Here is an 18,086-nt window from a genome sequence, read left to right on the forward strand (position 1 = left end):
TGTTGGTCTCTTTTGTAAGATCAATAAATTTATCTCCAAGAGGAGGTCAAACTTGGATATTTACTTTTAGGTTTGGTGAGCTCAGTGGTAAGTCTCAGCCTGTTTGCACCCACAAATTGTATGAAACAGATTCTTTACAAAGGTGGAAATAGGGGGATGTATGCCAAAATTTCATAATATTTACTATTTCTATATCTAGGAAGAAATGAGCAACAGAAATCTGTCAGTGCAGATAGGGATAAAAGTTCATTTCACTGTAAGGAGACCTGGTTTTARCATGGATCTTGGAAGATGTAATAATTAACAGAATAATATTGTTTCCACAGGGTCATTATGTATGATAGCTGCCCGGGTATTGAACACATTTCTCACTAGTCTGGACATGACATTCAAGACTTGGTTGTTTGTCTGATACAAAAATTTAATGTTTGTGTTTGCTGCAACCTCTTTAGAAGGGAAAAATAAAAGTACATGCTAAATCAGGAAAGACAGAAGGAATATGAAAATGGGCAATATGGATTGATACCCATATATTTCAAATGAATAGTTTGAATTATCTCAAGGTTTGCTTGCTGGTGTTTTTATCCCCCATATGCTGACTGACAGGATATTCTGTTGCTAAAGGCTATTGTAGACCCCACTCTGCATTAATAGTCAGGGTTCAGTGAATTCATTTTATTTTCACAAGCAGAAAGCTGGTCCTTAACAAAAACTCTTGTGTCCCAAGGGGGTGGGCATATGCTGGGAAGAAAATGTAACACAAATTTCAAGTATGCAAACTTGTGGCCTTTTAAGACTGTAAGTACAGAGGAATTACAATATGCAGAGTTCACGGTGATAGTGCTGTGGCATAAAGTGTAACATAGCAACTCCKGGAATGCAGCAATGGTGTGCTTCCTTCACAGCCATTAAAAGTAGGTGAAAAGCAGTAGCCAGTTTGAACCTATTCTGCCTTCTCTTTGTGTGGGGTAACCAGCTTTAAGCATTAGAAAAGTTTAAAATTTGATATCATCTCGGGAAGAAGTGGATCTTACAATGTTATAGATGCAAGAGTCAATAGAGCTGCCAGCTGTATATGTTTTTTGTTTGTTTTTTTTTTTTAATGTATTTTGTTTTTTGTTTTAATGTATTATTTGTTGCTAAGTTTGGATAGCTCAGCTAGATGCCTAGATGCGTACTGTGCTTAGGGGCATGGTTTAGTGGTTGTCTTGGCAGTTCTTCTTTCCACCTCTCAGTCTCATAATTTATCATCCCATCCATTTTTTCATGCTTATTCCTGCAATTATCCCTTATCCTGTAATTGGCATAAGCACCCAAACGCTGAAACCAGTGATAGAATCATTATGATAGAGGATGTCTATCCTGGTAAACACAGGGTCAGCTGTAGGTTTGGGAACAGATTTCCTTAAAATTGTCAAGCCTTCTGGCAGATGACTTCACCATCACCTTCAAATATGCCCAGGTTTGCTGTGCACTGATGAACAAATGGAAAAAAAAAAATCCTTTCTTGCGCTTCAGAAAGGAGCCCAAATACAGAGTGAGTATGGATGGGTTTATTTTGTAGGTAACAGCAGTGGTGACTGGAGAACAAGCATGGCAATTCTGTGCACTCCACCTCTTGCTGAATGCTTATTATTGTATTTGCAGATTGACTTCATATGTACCACATGTGCTTATTGTTGTTGCGTTGTGATTTCAAGCTTTTATGAAGTGATAAGCCACATACTAATAGTTTTAACAGAAGGTTCTCTAGTTGTTAACATGGTAACACCTTGCAAGAACAACATGTTATGTCCATTTCTCGTTCTAGAAATATGCAACATTCTGCACTTCAAAATACATAAGTGCCTATTTAGTACTTAGATCTGCTCGATATATTACCTTCCATGAATTCTTACCCTGTTGGTCAGTCCTGCTATAAAAAATTGCTGCCTCAGACTGCAAAATATTAATTCATTTCCCAGGAATCTCTTTGGATACAAGCTGTGAAAGCAGATCTGGAAGTTTCAGTGACATTTGCTCTTGCTGAATCTTACTCCAAGCTGAACTGGTTACTAACACTGTTACAGTAACAGGTGTTCAAATAYATCCAACTAAGTTATTAGCCAAGCTTGGATAATTCTTTTTGTTTTCTCTGACCACAGTCAGGTTATCAATTGCATATGGATGTAAAAATTGGGCCATTTTTAAAATAAATGAGTTTCATAATAGCAGGGTTCCATCCTAAGTCTGTRTCAGATGTCAATGAAAATTTTCAAAATAAGGTGCCAGGTACATAATGATCACAGTGACCCAAAAAATGTCAAAACAGTGGTGTTTTTATGATAATAAAAATTATGAAATCTTATAACTATTTATATTCTATATATCTTAATAAACCAAGTAAAACTAAAATAAGTTAGTGTTCAAACCTTCCCTTTAATTGCATCATGAAGAGTACAAGTATAAAAATTTGGAATTTGATGCCTTTACAGTAACTCCATTCAAYCTGCCCTTCTAGGCAGGCAGTGCATGAAGGCATTTGTCCATGAGTAATATCTTAGTAACCGGTCATGATTTGATGTGACACATTTCCCTGCAATTTGCATACCTGATAATAGACTTGCTAAATATCACCTTCAGATTCATTGGCAAAAAAGTGACCCATCTGAAAGAAACACTGCATGAAATGTTGGTGATGGGACAGTCTAGCGTCTGTGTCTGACTGTGAGACAAAGGGTTCAGACCATTAAAAGCTATATGGTCTATTGCCATGCTAATGTTTAGTTCTTTGTTTAGTGCAGACTTTTAAATGTGTTTCCATGACTCATTAAATCCTCTGAAATAAAAGTTCTCACAATTCTAGTACAGTGGAGCAGTTATTTTTGGACTTAATTATAAACAGGCTAGATAATGAGCTACCTAACTTGTCCCCTTTTCTGAAGRAGGAAAATGGTTCGCGACCTCTCCTTTGTCTAAACATTATCAAAATCCACGTTATTTGATAGACAAAGGAGTGAAAAGTCCATAAAAAAATGAAAGGAGTGCACAAGCAAATGCCTTTTGGGCAAGTATTATTTTAAATAACAAGTAAGAATATGAATTTTGTGAACCTATTTAGTATTCAGCTTAAGAGAATATAGTAACCATAGCAACTCCTTATCACCTGTTTGAGACGCTGCAACACCTCCATGAAATGTGTGCCAAATGCCCTGCTAATATTTGTAACCTGCTGATGGTGTTAGCTCTTAGAAGGGGCCGCACTGAACGATAAATGCATRAAAAGGCTTGAGATTCAAGATCACCCGTCTATTGTCTGATTCCTCTTTGCACTTCCACTTTATTTTTATCTATCAGTTTGATTTATCGAAAGCAAATGATTAATGGGTTCAAGAAGTCACTGGAGGGAGCAGGGTGGTGGACACATCACTGCTCACCTACAGCATGCMCATGATAACCATCCTCAGTTAAGTGTGATGAAGGCTTTAATGGTTTGTGGTGGCCAAACAGAGCCTACGCAAAGGGAAAAGTTTCCCAAAGGGATTGAACATGAGAACTCACAGGAAGACATCCAAAATGAGGTAAATACAGATCCCCTCCTTGCAGCAGTGACCAATCTAGAAGGAGTATGGGTTGTGCCATTTACTTCATTTGCAGCTTTTTGAATCACATGAAACGCTAACAATAATGACCTTTCTGACTGTAGTAACAGCTTCTCTTGTTTTAGACTTTGCATTTCAGATGTTCTCCCTTCTTTATCAGCTTTGATGCTGAAAATGGTCAGACCTTTACACTTCTGAAGTCTAATATGAGGACATGGCAGGTGAATTTTTCTGTGGAGTTATTTCTGTGCTCAAAACTGTTTGGACTAAGGATGCTGGGATTGCCTGGAGAGGTCTCCTGCTGAAGTGTCATCACCTTTTCCCAAAGGACTCTGTGCTTAGGCCCTTTTTGTGGTGGATACATTTTCCCATTCAATTAAATAGTTAGAGAAGCAGGTAGTTATCCAAAGATCCCAATGAACTCTGAGTTCCTGTGATAAAAGAAATAAGGAAACTGTTTAAATCACAGGAGTCTTTAATTTTTGAACCCTTAATATGATTCTTTTTTCTCTCTCACTTCAGTGTGAAGTGCAGCACACTGTGTATTTGTGCTTCTGAGTAGACATGTGGAAGGAGGAAGCTAAATCAATTGTTGCCAGGTGATTTGGTAATCAAGTAAYGTGGCTGCATAGCTCAGCCTAATTCCTCTGTATGTGCTGAAGGGTGGGCCTGTCTCATTTCACTCTGACAGGATATTCAGGACATCACTCCACATTCCCATTGACATAAAGGACCTTCCTCGTGCCCCAGAGATGTGGAAAAGCCTTTGCAAAATCGGTGTTAGGACCTTCGCATATCATCACAGTTTGATAGTGAATTACAGCAAAATTACAGCTAAGGAAGGTGTCTGAACAAGAGGGAGAGAGAGTGTGAGCATATGACAGTGGCCCTAGGGATCAAAATCTGCATGAAATAGTTTAGAAGGCATGCATTAACCTTCATCACTGGGCTGATGTGCAGTAGCAGCTCCCTCTGTGCTTTCTTCTCCTGCTGTTCCTGTAAAATAATGATGTTGGAGAATGTGTTGCAGGCAGGGGTTAGAATGGTTGAGTCTGCCTGTAAATAATTGTGTACTTGACACTCTGTATCTGCCAAATTCAGCACTGAAGTGATAAATGCAGACTAATAATAACCTGTGGAAGTAAGAGATGCAAAAATTAATGCCTAGTACTGAGCATTTTATTTCTGCTGGGCTTCACTTTCCACAAGCCTTACCTGAATCAGATTTTCTGGGTTACTTCAGACTTTTTTTAGTATCATCATGAAAATGTTTATCACCACCTATGAAAACATAGTTACCATGGACCAGTTTGTTTTTTTTTTTTTTAATTTTAGTGTTCTTTTTAATAAGGATATCTTATGAGATGAGAATCAAAGATTTGGATTATAAAAGTGGTTTGCTTGGAACCTGGAGAAGTACATTATTTTTGCAGTCATTGTCTTTTATTGCCAGTGCTGTTTAACAAAAAAGGAGGACTGAATAGGTGACACATCTGGAAATGTGAGCTGAAGAAAGTAAAAATTCTTTTGGAGACTGGAAAACCTACACTATATATTCCTGTAATTAAAAGGAACGAGGTACAGTGACTCATAAAAGTGCCACCTGAAAATGGTTTAAAAGTTAAAAAAGGGCTACTCGACACAGATAGAAGCGTGAGACCCAACCAGATCAGCCCTCCCAGGGCAGTCCCAGTGAGCCTATTTATAAACACACCATTTCCAAACCCTTCTTAGCTGCTTTTAAGCAATGCTCCTGGTGAGAAAAAACATTAATGTGATAAGCAAAGACTTTCTGAAACTGTCTCCTATTAAACTTCTGTGACTAATGCCTTATGATATCTGCCCACGTCCTTGAATTACTTAATTTAAAATCCTTTCATAAGAAGGTTCTTTTGACTTTCTTTCAAATTCTTTGCCTGTTTTTCTCATTAGAAATTAGAGGAATGTGATGGTTTTGGTGTTAACCTTCCCTCATAAATATATTACATGGTCAGTACCAAGGGCTTCTCTGAAGCCATGGGAAGGTATAGTAATCTGATATTTTGTAGGTAATCTGACCTTGGTGGTAACCCTGGTGAACTCCAGAAGCTTGTGAGTCACATATGTTAGCAAATTCTCAGTTGTATAAAGTGGTTTTCCTGGCAGAGTCTAAGGATTTGGGGTTTGGGTAAAGGTTTTTGTTGTCATTCCCCAGCCCACCCCCCACAGCCTCATCTCACCACCAACACTGCAATCCACTGGTATCCTGAGTAGGGAAATAYTTTGTTCAACTGTGAGGAAGAGCAGCTTAAGACTCAGTTCTTTTCCACTGAGAGAGTCCAAGCATATACCTTAATTTTTTTCTTGAAGAATTTGAACACATTTCTACACATTCATGGGTGTCTACACACACACACACACACACACACACAGACACATACATTTCCAGAAATAATTTCAGTAGTCTATTTGATGTGTTGTCTGATTAATACTGACTTTTGCATTCCAAATACACAAATTTAGCTCAGAAACTTGTAGTTACATGTACAAAGATTAGTCTTTCAGTGTCTTTCATTCCTGCTTATGGAAGAGCCTGTGCTGCCCTGATTACAGTAATGTTCAAGGATRTTTTAGCATTTATAGATTTATTCTCTCCTTTATTATGTTTTGTGGTTTAAAAGCAGCTTGAATATGTAGTTTGAGGATTCCAGTGGAGGAGATGAAGCACCTTACCCCCTGAGCACAAGCAATTTTCAGTCTGCAGTTCATATTTCCAGTGTTTAAGATATAATTCTGAGTCATGTCACTTCACAAGTTTTCCACATGGCCCCATTGCTGCATGGCTGACTTTGTACCTCCTGTCCCAAGAGGTTGCCTTTTTCACAGAAACCCTTTTTCCATGGGGCAGGGGGCTGCCATGGGTAGTCAGGACACTGGAAAGAAGAGATAATTGAGAACTCCTTACAGCAATATTCTTGGGAATTTCAACTGCAAAAAGTAATCTTCTCATTAAATTAGCTTTCATGAGATAAGGCAGACTGTTGGCAAATTTTTATGACCCAGAAAATGAAATAACAATATTTTAGTCTGACTTGAACTTTTAGACAACTTTTGYTCCATTGTCACAACTTTGGCTCATTGGTCTGAGCTAAAATACCTGATTTTGTGTCAGTGAAATACTGCTTGGTTGTTCCTCTAGTGGGTTTTGGSTTCATGGGATTTGTAGAGAGATACCTGAGATACTTTTTTGACCTCTGTCTCAGCAAAAGTGTGTAGTGTCATCCCAGGGAAATACAGCAGAATTTTGAAATATCAGATGTTTTCTGAAAACAAGAAAATATAGGAAATTAAAAGTTAYGCAGAAATATTCCAGTTTTTCATGTTCATGCCTTGTCTCAGCTGAGGGTTTGAAAAGATGTTAATGCACCAGCACTTTTTCTGTTTTGGAAAGTTTTTCACCACCGAGTTAATCTATAATTCTTCATGGACATGGCATATCTCAAAAGTGTTTAAAGTTTCTCACTTCTGGCATATGATATGTCTAACCTGTTGTATGCRGGTTGAAGAAAAACTGTTTTGGAGMAGAGTGGCTTAATTGTGAGTGTTACATAATTTTTTGCTAAACCTGTGTTTTATGGGCTTTTGTTCCAAAAGGAAGGATTTGCATGGTTTGATGATCTCAGCTAACACACAGATAATGGGTATTTGAGTAGGTGCCTGCTTGCTTCAAGTGACAATTTATCAGTTTAGGCTTTAACTTGTTTCAGTGAAATTGTGGCCAGATGATTCTCCCTCAAATCTGTGTGATCATATGTTTGGATACAACTCCTGGAATAAGAGAATAGTATTGATTTTTACAGATACTCTTTGATGTTTCACTGATAAAGGCATGTATGATATAACTYCTGCTATTTGCCCAAATCTTTATTTGCTTATCTTAAGTCACTGCATGACTGGATTTTACAATTGGTCACTAATAAGCAGTTGGTACAAAATACAATGGAATAAAGGTATTATTTTTTTTTCTATGTGAATAGAGGTTACAGACACATAATGCAATTCTTGTCTTCTTTATCATTCTTTTTTTCATGGAGGCTTCTTAGGACTGGATTTTTTTTTAAGTAGAAAATTACCTGTCATCTACTATTTTTAAGAGTCATGAAGTATAATTGTCACTGAAGTATCAACTAATTGTACACCCCTAGGAAATCAAATGGAGTAACAGTGGTAAACTAATTATGRTTTCCATTTAATTCAGCATTTATATATACTAGAGAACAGATGTTTTAGAAACTCTGAACCCTTATAGCATCCTTCTCTTAGTCTTTTTAGCTTACTGTACTTCCGTATAATTTTGGAATAGACTATCTGAATCTTCTGATCCCTAATTTATTACACATGACTGTGCACCAGCTTGTTCAGCCTAGCAGATCAAGTATCTGCCTCATAGCAGATGTAGTAAAATGAAATCCAGCAGATATTATTCTTTTGATTTAAAAGCCTTAATCAAAAACTCTAGTTAGTGTAGCCCTTAAGACAAGTGCAGATGSATGTTTTTTTAACCCCCATTCTGTCTGTTTGAGCTGAGGATTACTTCAGTTGTGTAAATGACRGAGAAAGAAGGTGTCCTGAAGACATCTTCCCTTCTCTCTTGCCTGCGGCTGGTGTGGTCCCAAGTGAGCTCAGAGCAATTTGAGTGATTCTGTAAGGGGCAAATGGTCTTCTAAAGGTTGATGCACCAAGAGGACTGAAGCATCTTTGTGCACCATGGGTATCAGTGTGTATGTGTAAATGTAATGATGTATGACATTGCTGGTCTTAATTCTAAACTTCTGTTAGGAAATGTGTGTTCATTTGGATGCCATGACTTGGACATTCTGCCAGGGCAGTCAGTTTATCTTCTTTGCATTCAGTGCAGCAGTGTTGATAAAAAACAGTTAAGTACTTCTTTGTGAAATCCAGCTCTGTACAGTCTTACATTCACAAATATTAACCATATATTTTGAAATCATTGCATAATAACTTGCACATCTTGAGAACAGTTTTTCGTATTTGGGCTATTTCAGATTTTTTTTTTTTTAATACTGTCTTCTCATAAATTTGTCTTCACCATACAGCCTCATATTTTGTGCTAGTTCTTCTGGAGGTTATTTTTACATTCCAGTGTTGCCTTGAGTTAAGTATTCTAGTGCTATATAGGGTTATTAAGTGGTATTTTGTATTCTGGACATCCTGCTCTTCCTGCAGGTGCCAATTTAAAACTGCCAAGGGAGGCACTATAAAAACCATTAGGAATGAATTTCAATGCCARCAGTTTGGGTTTGAATATTACCTTTTTCTCTCAAAGTGCAGCAGTGTAGCTGCTTGCCTTATTTTGAAAAAGGATGTCTTTATCAGCTGTCTATATTGCAAATYAAAGGTAATCCATTTGTGTTTGGCTTCAAACCTGAAGGTGCTGATTTCAAACTASGTTTGTTTCTTTCTAACCTATGTGCTGGGTCATATTTTTCCCTGCTGCAACTCTTCCACTCCTACCATATAATCAGATCCTGGGGTCTGGTCTGTCTCTGCTTGGCACAGCTCTGTAAAGAGGCAGAGTGGTTCTTCTGTCTTTAGCGTATATTAAATTCTCTGGGCCCAGGAGGATTTTCATGGCAGCTGGAATTCAGCTAATGAGAGAAAGTCCTTTTCTCCACTTCCTGTTCTGTGTTTCCTCTGAAGCTGATGCAGACTTATCTTGGGCTGAAATATGTAAATTGTATTACATCAAAAAAACCTGAGTAATTCCACATTAGGCTGTTTTGTATTTGATCTACCAATTCAAAATAATTCCTGTGTTTGATAATTCATTAGAAAAAATGAAAATAGTTAAGGAAGGTTTAATTAACAAATCAAAATGACCAAATATTTCAAATTCTGAAACAGTACTAAATTTTTGGTTGTCCTTGCCTTGTCACGAGGCAAAAACCTTCAAAATTGTCCACTGAATTGATGAGCACTGAACTAAGCCCCCTCCCACTAAAATTAGATGAACATTTCCAGAAACAGTTGATGTGCTGACAAAGAGCACCCAACACCTAATATACTATGTCTATGTGAAAAATTTATTATCTTTTTACATAATGTGCAATTTGTAACTGGTATTACACAGTGGTGGAGGTTTCTGCACATTTATAGGAACTCTCAAAGCTTCTTGGCCATATAAACTGGCTCACGACACATTCTAATATTACATCTTTGTTTTAAGTAGGAATAGGAGGCAGGATTTTTAGTTAGAACCCAACACTGAGTTCTCACAAGTGTCTGCTGACTACTTTTGCCAAGTCAAGATCAGGACAGCACAACCACACTGAAGGCCTTTCTGGTAAATGCTGCCAATAATGGAAGCCCGAGTAAAGTCATCCTGCCTTGATTTTGCATTAGTGAATGGGGCCACGTAATGCTTTAGACATGAGGCTAGATGGAGGGCTCGTGTGTCTGCCCTTTGTGTCTGAGAGGTGCTTGGTGTGTGATAAGGACTGTGGCAGGCATCCACAGTGAGCAGCAAGGTCAGAGCTACTTTGGTATTTCTGTGGCTGCTGGTGTCACTCATAACTCCAAGGGCAGATAAACTGAGTTTTGATAAGAGGAATGTGTGACCATTATCCTACTGATAACAAGTGTTCATATAATGTAAAACTGCCAGTAGTTTGGTGCACTTGTGGCCATTTGTCTTTTAATTTAATTCAGTAAGAATCCTTTACAGCTGTTGTGGTCCCAACAATGACTTTGGTCTGGCTTATACAGGTCTTTGCTCCCAGTAATGTCTGATCTTATGCCTGGCACCACCCCCTCTGGCTGCCCTTATCTCCACTGGTTCCACTGGACAGACTGTGAAAGTTCCTTCTTTGGGGACAGAATCTCCTTTCACTTCCCCAAAGACCATATGACATTTTCATGCACACACATACACTTGGAAGGTGTAAAACCAAGCACCTGTACCACTGTGTCTTTGGATGCTGACTACCCTCAAAACCACCWCAGATAGAGACCCTCTCTTCTCTTGTGCCACTCACAATACCCTAGGAAGTGAATTGCAGCATCTAGTTTTCTGAATCTACTGCATGTGATGGTGCTTCTGCACCCCCTGCAGCTGGTGCAGACTTACCTTGGTCTGGACTGGAAACACTGGACTGTAAACTGTATTTCACCAAAAAAACCTCCAGCAATTGTGTATGGGTTGATCACAAAGCACATTCCTCAAAGGTGGAAAGTGAATGRCATAAATAGAATAGGGGCTGTCTGCGACACTGGATTAAAAATAAAACAGCCCACACCCTACCCTGAACATAGGTCATCGATTTCTATGGTTTTGTTTTTTTGTTAATACTAGAAATCAGTTTTTATCCTATACAACCAACTCATTTTTTGATGCCTCATTCTGCTTGGTTTTCAGTAAAATTTTCATTAAAATGTACCCATCCAGTCCTGTGAGTTATGCATATTGTATGTGGAAAGGTGTCTGCATTTCCAGAAAAGTTACATAACTGTTTTATCTTTGTAATCTTTGAGTTCTCACAGAATCTTTTGCTGTGTTGCCATGTGAAACCATGAAACCGTTCTAAGAATCCCCTTTGTAAAACCCTGAAATTGAATATAAGGTTTTGGTGTGAATCCTTTATAATCCTTACTGATTTTGCAAGTTTTGAACTTTTTGCTATGTCCCCTTCACCAGGGTAGTACCCCTAATGTTCTAATTATTTTGGAGAAGTATTTTTATGTTTTCTTTAAATGCATCCTGGAGAGGATTCTCCTGGATTATAAGAAGCAAAGGGTCTTCACATACCACATACTCATTTCAAGTGACACGTGTCCCCTGAGCTATGCTTGGGGAACAGGGGACAAGCATTCCTGTTAAGTGCTCTTAATGCACCTCACTCTGCACTGCAGCTGCTCCGAGCTGTTGTGCAAGTGGGCAGGACTAGACCATCACTGAGGCATCACTCTCTTGTCTCCAGATGAGAGAGGATGGTTAATCTCCCCCTTGTGCAACATATTGGGTTGATCCCTGGAGATGGTTGGTGCTGTACATTAAAGCACATTATTGTATCCTTCCACCTGAGGACATGGGCCAGGCAATAGAAAAGTTGGACCTAGATAAAGTACAGTAGTGGTTTAAATCAAGTTTTCTCTATCCATGCCTTGCTTCTGATGTAGACAGCACCAGTATTATTCAAACTCCTTTCTTTGTTGCACTTGTGAGAAAAATCATTGTTGTCTTTAAATGGGCAAACAAATAAAKACTTATTTCAGATATTTTCTTTCTTTCCCTGTGACATACCCAGGGCTGGAGCTTATCATAAGTTAAAAGGAAATATATTTTTGGAAGTCTTTAATTAAAATCCTGGAAACATATCATTGTAACTTTTTTTTTTTTCTGTAGCTTAATTCATTAAGATTGTTTATACTGCTAAGGGTTTTTCTGGATAGTGACTAATTTGTTCATTGGTAGATAAAACCTTTGCAGAAGCAAATTCATGMCATTGGGACTTTACTTGAGGCATCAGATTTGCTTGGTTGTCCCCTAAGATCAAAAGACAGATTTCCATTAAGAGCGGAACAGACAACTGACAGGCTGCTGAATTGATATGAAGTTAGAAACCTTCTCCACTTTGGAGAAGATTGGCTGGTATCAATTTGCAGGCTTGCAGTTCTCTGCTTTTTTTTTTTTTTTTTTTTTTTTTTTTTTTTTTTTTTTTTTTTTTTTTTTTTTTTTTTTTTTTTTTTTTTTTTTCCTAACTGAAGAAATTTGGAACTAGATGATGTCCACGGTCCCTTCCAACCCAAACAATTCTATAATTCTATCAAAGGTGTAACTCAAACAGCAACGGCGCTTCAGATTTGAGATTTTTCATTTTGCCTTGTCTTTGTTTATTTTAATGAAAGCCACCGAGGGGCAGCAGATAGCAGCTGATCTTGTTCAAAAGAAAAAAAACACCAAAAAAACCCAAAAAAACAAACCAAAAACAAAACAGAAAAAACACCCACTTTTTTTTTTTTTTTTTAATTGAAGTTGCTTTTGGGGTCCAGTGTTATCTTGCATGAGGAACTAAGCTTCAGGAATGAGGAAACCAGACAATGAACAGAGGGTAGGGATGATTAAACATTTGCCACTGAGACAAATAAAGCTTTGCAACAAAATATTTCCGAAGCCTACGGATTTGCAATACATTTCTGTTCCTTCCAGCAGACAGGCACTTGCCCTTAATGTAAATGGTAGATTGTATTTTGCTTCCTGCTCATGTCATTATGTAATTTTCCTTTTAATCTGACACGAGGAAATCGGTGCTTCTGGAGACGGGATATTGCCACTTTACCGGGCTGCTGTCGAGCGTTCCTGCATCGCTCTGATGCTGCAGCAATTTCAACTGGGCATTTGCATATCCTTGCTGAAGTCCTGGGAGCCCGTAAAGCTTCGAGCAGACCCAGAGCAGTTACATGAGAATGGGAATAATCTCTTACGCCGCAAATTGACTTCCCTCTTTGTAGCCCTAGACACTGTTTCCAGCTGCTTTCAGTCTTTTAAATCCTTGAAAGCTTTCCTAATCCTCGTGTAGGCAGCAGCCTTTATGTGCTCTGCCTCCCTCCCCTCGCTCCTGATTGGCGAGGCTATTCCATGGCCCGGCTCAGCCAACTGCTCCATCCCTGGGCTGCGGTTTGAAATCAGAGCCAGGCGGACAGTTGCCTCCCCGCTGCCGACTTTTCATAGGCTGCCGAAAGAAGGTTGGGAAACTTGACATTGTCTTAGGATTCTCCCCAGCAAAGAATAAAAAGCGGGGGGAAAKAATAGACAGGGAAGAGGAGGGAGGSAAACTTGCTTACGGTGGGAAACTTGATGGATTTCTGCCCTGCCGACAGCAGCGCGGTGTGAGCAGCCCCTGGCCGGCTGGATGGATGATGGGAATCTCACCATGAGGCAGGTAAGGAGCCACTGCCCGCCGGCACCGCTCCCAACCCCTGCGGACTGCTTTTTCTTTTCCTTTTTTTTTTTTTTTTTTTTTTTTTTTTTTTTTTTTTTTTTTCCTGTTTCATATAATTGTACGTTTCCGGGGTGGATTTTTTTTTTTTCCCCGATTCCCCCGGTAGGCAGGGATGCCATGCAAGTCATGGTCCGTTTTGGATTTGTAGGGAGCGTGGAAGCGGTTTGCGAGCTATGTAAATCAATTCCAGTTTGCCATGGTTTAAGTGCATTGTGTAGGCTGTCTCGCAGCCCTGTTTGTGACATGCGAAAGGAAAGAACTTGCTGTGTTATAAGCCTAAATATGCCAATAATTCAGCCCAGGGATAATTTATTAAACAGCTCTGCATGAGTTCCTTGCCTGCCAGTGCTTTAATCTTCTGATTGTTTTAAAATGTAGTAGTTTCAAGCTGTCTTGAAGCTTTACAAAAGTACTTTAAGATGGGTTTTCTAGGGATTTTTTTTCTAAGATTATTCAAATTAGAATTTTTTGTAAGACTTCTATTCACCTGAGGAGACAAAAGGAGCTTTTATTCTCATTCTCACAGTTATACGGCACAGTGACAAAATGTTTTTGATTCTTGTTGTTCGTAGTTTTACAGCAACAATGTATGCTTAGAAGAGCCTTGTGGGAGCAAGAAAAACTGGCTTTATCTTGAAAGACTAAGTCAAAGATCTGTCCCAGTTTAAAAAGCCTTGCCAGTCCACTTCCAAAACTTGCTCGTAAGAAAATACGTTATTTTTTGGGTAGGCAATGGGTAAATATGAGGAAATATGAGAAGTTTTCTAGGTTTTCTGTGTGGGTGTTATTCATTCAGTTCTCAGGGGGATTTTTATAGTACATGTCCAGGAAATGCATGTGTGAGGATTTTGCACCTGTAGTGCAAATGGAACATTTGTTTTACGCTTACTTTCTGAAACCGTGGTGGGAAATCCCAGTTTCYGTGCCAGTTTTGTCGAAGTTACAGGAGGTGAGGAAGGGTGAAGAAAGAGAGAACATAGGTGGGAAGAGGAAAGGTATTTCTTGCTCCCACTAGCAAAATCACCACATTTTATAACTCTTTGAAGAGAGGGGAATTCTTGTCCTTGCAAAGCACAATGAAGGGCATTTTGTATACTCAAGTTGGTCAGCTGGATGCGCGTAGTTATCAGAAATCATTATCACCACAAGAGGGTACTTTGGCACAGGGGGTTACCCAGGAGGAGTGCGAGAGAAGCAGAAATGTTACAGGATGGCAGTAATAAAGCGTAAAACGCTCTGTGAAACGTGCACTTCACTCTCCTGAAACATTTCTACCTAAAGAATAGCGCTCCGTGGGTAATGAAGGTTCATAGGTGGAGGGTTAAAAGAGCAAGGCGTATAAGCCTCATAGAGAATAGGGGGTTGGGGGAGAATGCTAAGGCACACACGTACCATCCCTTCTCCTCCGAAAGAGGAGGAGGCACGGGGGACACATTCCATCCTGAAGAGAGTGCAGGCACAGGCGGGCTGGTTCTTGCCGGGCCCGTCCCGTCCCGCCCCGCCCCGCCCCGCCCCGCCCCGCTCCCTCAGGATGGCTCCGAGGGGCCCCGCTCCTCCGAGGGGCGGTGTGTGGGGCGGGAGCCGCGGCCTGGGCGTGTTCCAACACCTGCCCCGGAGGAGGGCTGCKCTCTCCCGGGCCGAGGGAACGCTTTGGGACTGTTTCTCTGGGTTCGGCTGGTTTGCTGCGCACAAATATTCGCAGTTTGGCGGGGGAAAGCCTGTGGGCACTGCTAGGGCCCGCGGGGCAAAATCCGGGGAGCTGGAGGTCGGGGAGGTGCTGAGCTGCTGGGTGCATCAGACCCCTTCGGGCTTTAGTGGGAACGGAAGGCTGTGAAGGGCTATGAACCAACCGTRTAAAACGTTTAGGAAATCCATTAGAGCAGACACTTAGAAGCAGGCGAGTCATGTGCAGCTGGAGCCCTCATTCCTGCTTCTGGCTGGGAATTATCAGGGGAAAGGGGAATATGCAGAGACTGACTTTTCCATGGGCCTCTTCTTCAGAGTAACAGGCAACTCTTTTTTACATACTCTTCCACCTTACAATCATCTCTCGCTACCTGTCCTGTTGCTTTCTCTGCTCTTCCCTGGTGCTCCCTTCCTCATCCTTACACCGTCTAGGAGGGAATTGGTTAACTCCTTCCACTTCTCAGGCTCTGGGAGGGAGTGCTCCCACTTTTGAGAGGCTCTTGGTGGGAGAAATAGCTCAATTTGGTGCTGTGGATTAACCAGCATAGGCGCATGGAAATGTACTGCAGGTGTTGGGATGAAACTATCTACATTCTGATGACTACATGACTGATGTGACCCAAGGGCAACCCACAGCTACTGAACAATAGCACAAAGAAAGAAAAATGTACTAATTTCCCCAATGGAAGTGGAAGAATTACTGTAGAAATGTAATATGCAGCCTGTTGATAAGATTCAACCTACCTTACTATTGTGCCAGTCCCATAGTCTAGGAGCTCACAGGCATTGCTATAAATATTGAATTGAGATTTGTCARTGAAACAGGATAAAGAAGCAGTGATTTTTAGCTGATCATTGAAGGCCTTAGCAAGAGGTGTCTTGTTGCTGTATTGCASAATAACCTCACCAATAAGGTCCAGCAATCAAAATAGGAACATTTCTGTCATATCTGGGAAACTATGCTGATCATCATGTACCTGTGAAAATTTAAGCATCCACAGGAAACATATGTGTTTTTGTGTGCTGTAAGACCAGTGTTAGGAAGCAGAAGTGGAAGTTTTAAAGGTAAACGTGGTTAAAAAACCCAAAACCAATAGACAAGAAAAAATCGTTTGCAAGTAACATATTTTTTTTTTTTTTTTGCTTTGAAGAGTACTGAGTTCAGTGAACTATTTATAAAGTAAGGAAATTTGCCAGTGATGGAAATGCCTAAGGTGTGCTCAGCCTTCCTGAGCTAGAGTGGAGTTTTTGTGTCCAGCCACACAGTTATATGGCTGGATTGCTGCAGAACTGGAGAGGGCACTGTGGGCTCTGTTTTGTTTCCTAAGCCTACTTCACAAAAAATCAAATATTTGATGAATTTTAATACTTCATTTTTGCTCCCTTTCAACCACAACATATCCCTGAAGTGCAGCTTGCAGGAGTGTCATTGACAAAAAATGCAGCTCCTTATTTTGGCCTCTTCCTATTGAAGTACCATTAACTTTGATCGAGGCAGTCTTGAGTCTTGAGCGCTTTGTCACATAAAGAGGCTCAACTAAACAACTGTTAACTGACAGGCCACCTAAAAGTGCAAAACTGTGTTTCTAAGGCACACAAAGCCATTACAATTACTTACCATGTCTGCAGTCATACAGCTTTTAATGTGCAAATAATTCACCAAGTGAATAAAGGCTGTATACAATTTCAGTGCAAAACATATGCAAAATTCAAAATCAACCCCTTTCCTTTCAGCTGTTTAAGTTCTTAGCATGTGTTTCTTATTTCCTATTTTCTTTTGCATACCTTTTAAAATTCTTAATGCGTTCCTCTGTAGAAAAGCTGTACKCCTATCCTGAAGTTCTGTAATCCTTTGCCTGGCACTAGGAAATTATCTTTTAAAGTTCATCCTGGGATGTTTTGTTGTTTGTTGGGCCTATAAGGGAAGAAAGAGCATCTTGAAGAATTCTGCCCTTTTTTTGTGCCTGTACTGGGCAGAATAAAGAAAACAAGTGTACAGAGTCCACAGGCTGGGGGTGTATCAGTTAATTAGTSGCTGGACATTGCTCGGTAGGAAGCCTGGCGAGGATTTTTTGTGCATGTGTGTATGTGTGTTGTCTGCTCCCTTTGATCACTTGTGTGGTAAATAGACATGCAGGGTAGCTATAGCAACATGTGCTGTAGGTTGGTGGGAACAGAGGGGATGGGATCCCCTGACAAAGGGTAGTTTGTTAGAGTGGTTGGTTCTGATTAGAAAAAGGTGGCACCAATCAGGGCATTTAAAAAACATCAGTTTTGCAAGACACAACTGGATGTTATCAGTTKCAAAGTATTGCTTGTTTCTGTAGCTCTGATAGAGTAGATCATGTGGAAGATTGGTGAGGAAGGGGGAGGGATAATAAAAAGCAGAAGGATAACCTCTTTGCACTTTTGAATGTAAAAAATTTCATGCTGGATGTGCTTTTTCTCATTTTGATGCACTCATTATGCAGTTTGGAAAGAAGCATTTGTAAGAGCCAAATTGCAACAGATGTTGCTACCAATAGTTGTGTTTTAAAAATACGGCTTCAGGAGGTAATGATGATAATGTGATGTTAAGTAGTGCATCTGATCCCTTACCTTCCTCTGAATTCTAAGGGTTCTATGTTCGATTTGTGATCCCAAGATCCTGTTCCTATTTCAGCAGCCAACCTGTAGAGGTCAGACTTGAAGCTCTCAAAATCTTCCCATGATAGAATTTCAACCTAAAGCTATAAAAATACATATCCAYAGCCACTTTCATCATTAAATTTATATGGAATACTTTTAAAAGAATGTTGGTTTGTCAGTGTCAGATTATTAA

The 18,086-nt window shown here is 39.8% G+C and overlaps 1 protein-coding gene across 2 annotated transcripts in view; it reads left to right on the forward strand.

Moving 5' to 3' along the window:
• Positions 1–18,086, forward strand: part of MID1 (midline 1) — a 230,233-nt gene that overhangs the window by 78,944 nt on the left and 133,203 nt on the right. The window contains exon 1 of one of the 2 annotated variants that reach the window (XM_057389678.1): positions 13,302–13,519. The exons of the other annotated variant lie outside the window; for it this stretch is intronic. The gene's annotated coding sequence lies outside the window, so the exon portion shown is untranslated. Of the gene's footprint in view, positions 1–13,301; positions 13,520–18,086 lie in introns of those variants that run through there. 2 annotated transcript variants of the gene reach the window in all.

This window comes from Malurus melanocephalus, unplaced genomic scaffold (genome assembly GCF_030028575.1).
Source record: "Malurus melanocephalus ecotype Western Australia unplaced genomic scaffold, MMel_1.1 scaffold_1, whole genome shotgun sequence".
NCBI classification, from domain to species: domain Eukaryota; kingdom Metazoa; phylum Chordata; class Aves; order Passeriformes; family Maluridae; genus Malurus; species Malurus melanocephalus.